The sequence below is a fragment of the Vollenhovia emeryi genome, unplaced genomic scaffold, assembly GCF_000949405.1.
Source record: "Vollenhovia emeryi isolate VEMERY1.0 unplaced genomic scaffold, V.emery_V1.0 DF939307.1, whole genome shotgun sequence".
NCBI lineage: Eukaryota > Metazoa > Arthropoda > Insecta > Hymenoptera > Formicidae > Vollenhovia > Vollenhovia emeryi.
Window position 1 is genome coordinate 46119 of NW_011967059.1, and position 5274 is coordinate 51392.

The 5274-nt window shown below is 42.5% G+C and overlaps 1 pseudogene; it reads left to right on the forward strand.

Annotated features, from left to right (window-relative positions):
* The first annotated feature begins 390 nt into the window (after positions 1-390).
* Positions 391-3087, forward strand: LOC105558842 (annotated as a pseudogene).
* The last annotated feature ends 2187 nt before the right edge of the window (positions 3088-5274 follow it).

A 5274-nucleotide genomic window follows, 5' to 3' on the forward strand; every position in this document is an offset into this window, starting at 1 on the left:
AATACTTTACCTGCCGTAAAAAGACGCGGATTGTGTCTCGCGAATCGAATCTCGTCGCTCTCATCCCATAAAAGATCCCTGTAGCTGAAGAAAAATTTTATTTTCTTCATCAACATACTCGGGGAAAGAGCAGAAATCCGGAAATAACGCACGCACTTTCAATCGCGTGATCATCGCGACTCAAAGAAAGTCATGTTTTCGACACGAAACATATCGCTAACATTAAATGCCTTACGTGCCGCAAAATACCTCGTCGATGTACAGGACGATCGTGCACAGCGGAATATGGAAAAATCATAACTCACGGTCAAAGTACGGCGGCATTCATATTACGGCACGTGCATCGGACTGTCGGTATGCGAGAGCATCTTACGCGGAATTTGATGCGGGTATGCCGAGCAGGACGATCGTGTGACGCCAGCGGTACCCAGAAGCTGTTGTCGAATCGACATAAAGGGGCCTCGCTATCGTGATCCCCTTCAGCTGCCAAATCCTGAGGACGATCCCATCTACGAGAGCCCCGACACTCGAGGCTGTCTCGTGGCCATGAAAGCCATTGTAAATGGGACACTCTATTCCTCGATTGCGCTAATCGCCCCTTCTCTTCGTCTTGCAGATACCCAATGTTCGACGCGATAAACACGCCGACAGTTTAATGCGAGCGCCCTCGCGATAACAACACCGCTTCCAATTAATTCCCTACCGCCACTTAATAATCCCTTCTCTTTATCGAAGACCTTAAGTCTTTAATGGAGCAATTATCTCTCTACGTAAATGCAAATCAGACGTTCGCGTCTGGAGCTTCGTTACGTGGAGTTTGATCTCCCGAGTACACATTTGAGCAAGGATGTTTTACAGCTGGTAAAGACAATTTTACGAGAATAACAATTGGCTCTGGTAGGACACCAAATCCACCGTGCTCTGAATTACGTAACTGTTGAGTCTCCAAATAGACTGATCCGCGGGGAAAAAATTGGACGAGCTTTTAATAGACGATGTGCGAGAGAAATATCAAGTATCACGCGCGCGCGGCGCGTCCTCCTTCGTGCAATTGTTGTATTTATACATTTTTACGCGACGCTCGTGATTGATCTGCGAGCGTTCGCCATCCCGCGACGCGCAAAGAGCATCGCGCTTCCAGTCCACGTCCTTCGCGGCTCGTTTCATCCCGCTCAAATTTCATTCCGCTTTCGGTACCCTTTGGGTAAGGTTCCCGAACGCGATCTTGATGGCGTTACCCTGACGCGGTTAATTTAACGCGCGACGCCGGGCGTATAGCCGTTCCTTTAGCCACCTGTGAAAGGTGGCGCGAGATAACTCTGTCAGCCTCATCCTTTCTCGGGCCTCGCGACTTTCTTTCGCCGCACTTGTAAATTACTTTTGACTGAAATGATGACGAAACGATGTCTAAATGTAGAGAGAAAATTGTCATTTCCTTGACGGGGCGCGGCTTAGAAGCAAAATGTAATAAAATGCTTCCGACAAATGAAGAAGAGACTTGATAGATTGGCGTATCGTAACATTCCCATGTTTTTACGGGAGAAACTACGTTGCCGGAGATTGCGAGGCGGTAAGAGAGACAATGTACGGCGCCGGTGCGAGGAGAGAGACGGGACAAAGGGGAAGACAAAGCGATGGGGTATATTAAAGAAAAGAATGACAAAAGAGAAGTACAACAGAACGGGGGAAGGTGAGTCTGGCGGGATGGAAGTTAGAGGGTGAAGAGAGAAACTGAATAGGACAGGTTGCAAAACAAAGGATATTGCATCACATCTTGATGACGAGCGCGCGTCCTCCCTCTCCGAGCCGGAGATGAAATATTCCGAAATCTTCCAATTACGGGACACGGTTAAAAATACAGACGTATTAACGGGGGACTGAGACAGTGGGGGCACCTTAACCCCTGATTCTCGCGACACACGCTGCTTGTTTAATTGCGTTGAGCGACTCTTGAGCCGCCCTGGAGACGTTTCCTTTGCGCAACGTCTGCTTATTTTCCTAGGCGTATCACTAGATAAGAACAGTAGTAGACTGTATAATAATGTAGACGTCAACTCTTCGATATCACAAGCCTTTAGTTTGCCGTACGATGTTACGTTCCAGACACAACGAACGTCAACTCAAATTGCAGAGCGGGTTAGTTACGTGTAACAAAAGAAAAGAAACGAAATTACCGCTGCCGGGGCAGTTGGCGTAAACGGAGCGCCACCCTTTATTGCCAACCACCTAATTCTACATTGGAAAATGTCTGTTAGAAAATTGACGAATCGGAATTCCTTTAGGATTTACCAGATGCGTAGTGAAGTCTGGCAAACTTCTGATTATGAAATATCGAGCCCTATCGTGCTAACTAGAAATTCCATTTGGTTTAGCCAAAATACGTTCTATAATACGTGTCTTGTTGATACAATCAAAGCATTTTTTCTCAGTGTACGTAACTAGCGAGAACGCGCGGGAATGCGAATGGCATAAATAAAATGAAAATGAACCTAAACTATACACACGTCCACTAGAGAAAGAAACACCACCCAATTAAACCCATACTACCCCTTTTCCTCAGGATGATGCCCCCGCTTAAGGCTCCACTGCCCCACAAGCAGTCTATGGTTAACGTCTGTGGTTAAAAACATACGATTATTTTTATCGCGCGCAAGGCCAGTCTCGAATATCGTCGAGTAAAGACGAGAACGTATCGGGGGGACGCGCGAGGAAGTAACTCGGGGAGAAAATAATAGAATAGACAGATGCAAAGGTAGGGGAGGGAGAAAGAGACAGAAAAGGGCTCCGCTGAAAGATTTCGCAGCGTTGCGCCGCAGTTTCGCGCCACGGCGTCATGGCACGTACGAGCGATACGCGTAAAACATTCGCTCGCGTACTCCAGGTTGCGCCGTCGACGTTCGATTTTACTGCCGCGAGAAATGCAGCGGCGCACGATCGGATACGACGACGGAGGGGCGGTAGGGGTGGGTCGCATTGCCCGGATAGCTCTACGGCCGTCTGGATTTTGGGAATGCCGCCGGACCTAATCTCTGGCAGATCGAGCGGGCTGGTAGCGCGCGACCGTTCGCGAATCAAATCAATCGGTGACAAATAGACTGAGCGAGCGAACGAGCGGCGGACCCCCCTTCGCCCCCCCACCCCGTCTTCGGCGGTATAACGTTGCCATCGAGTCGTTGCGCTCGATCGCCGAACTTGATGGAATTTGATGGAGATTTTGCGCGGTAAACGAGGAGCGATTCCGCAAAACTCAATCTCGCTGCTTACACTCGTTTCGGGAGAGTGCGTCGAGCCAGCTGTACCATCCGGGCACGTGATTCGGAAAATAGATTTGAATAACCGATCGCGCGTTAATCCACCCTTTTTAATCGAACGGTAGAAATGTCGTTTCCACCCCCGATTAATTGTAATCGCTGCGCGATCCCTCTTGTCGGCGGGGGGGGGGGGCGTAGCCATAGACCACCCCCTGTCCTGACACTTGGTCCATTCGCCTCGTCTATTCCGCGTGTGCAAATTCATTTCCGTATGAAAACTTTTAATTTGTCCCTGGATTTGTATGATGTGATGAAAGGAATTTTTATACATTTCATTTCGGCGGTACGTGTACCAGGTGGAGAATCGGCGATCGATTGATAGCTTTCGATATTTGACATCGATACGCGATAACGATGCAACATCAATTTTAATGCTGCGTTATTACGTTTATGTAATCCACGCGGATATCCACCTGTAATTCTCGGGCGAGTGTAAAACAAATATCTATAACGAACAATTACTGACAGATATCCAATGAAAAAAAATTTAATACCTCGGGGGTAAAAAAAGTACTTTGGCACGTCAAGATTTAACGAACGCGATCCCGATTGTTGCACGGGAACAATTTTTTTTCTTAAAATGTATTCCGAAAATTATGTAATCGTCGGACAACATGGCATTTTGAAGAACTGTATGAGAGTTTCTTGAAATTTGCCGTACATTCTACTAGTAATTATATTCGGAAAATAGATTTGAATAACCGATCGCGCGTTAATCCACCCTTTTTAATCGAACGGTAGAAATGTCGTTTCCACCCGGTAATTATATACATTTTACTAGTAGATGGTGATATGTATGGTAATATTTTTTAAAAACTCATAAAATTCTTCGATATGACATGACGATTACATTATTTTCAAAATTAATTTTGCAATACAATCTACTAATATATAATTATACTACTAGTGTTAGTATACATTTTACTAATAGAATGTATAGTGAATTTTTAAGAAACTCAAAGAGTTCTTCAAAACGCCATGTTGTCCGATAATTACATCATTTTCAGGATTGGTTTTACCATACAATCTACTAATAATTATACTTATTGTTAGTATACATTTTACTAGTAGAATGTACGGTAAAATTTATAAAATCTTATAAAATGTCATATTATTCGACAATAACATAAATATTCAGAATAAATTTTACCATATATTCTACTAGCAATTATATTTACAATTAGTATACATTTTATTGGTAGAATGTATAGTAAAATTTCGAAAAACTCTCTTGCAGTTCTTAAAAATGCCATGTTGTCCGACGATTACAAGATTTTCTGGATTGATCTTACCATACATTCTACTAGTAATTATAGTTATTGCTAGTATACATTTTCCAGTAGAATATATGGTAAAATTTTGAAAAACTTTTATAAAATTCTTTGAAATGCCATGTTGTCCGACGATTACAAGATTTTCTGGATTAATCTTATCTAAATTCTACTAGTAATTATAGTTATTGTTAGTATACATTTTCTAATAGAATATACGGTAACATTTTGAAAAACTTTTATAAAATTCTTTGAAATGTCATGTCCGACGATTGCAAGATTTTCTGGATTGATCTTACCATACATTTTACTAGTAATTATAGTTATTGTTAGTATACATTTTCTAGTAGAATATATGGTAAAATTTTGAAAAACTTTTATAAAATTCTTTGAAATGCCATGTCCGACGATTACAAGATTTTCTGGATTGATCTTACCTTACCATACATTCTACTAGTACCTAATTATAGTTATTGTTAGCTCTAGAACCCGACACGTCAAAAAGTTACGTAAACTCTAAACATGGGTAAATTGTACCCAGCGCATTTTCATTTGCTAATAACTCTCGGAAAAATGGTCGAAATTCAATATTTTTTTTAAATCGGTGTAGAAAACATCCAGGAAGATAATTATGCTAACAGTTTTGCGGTTAAATAAAGTTGAAGAAAATTATAATAAAAAAACAAAACACA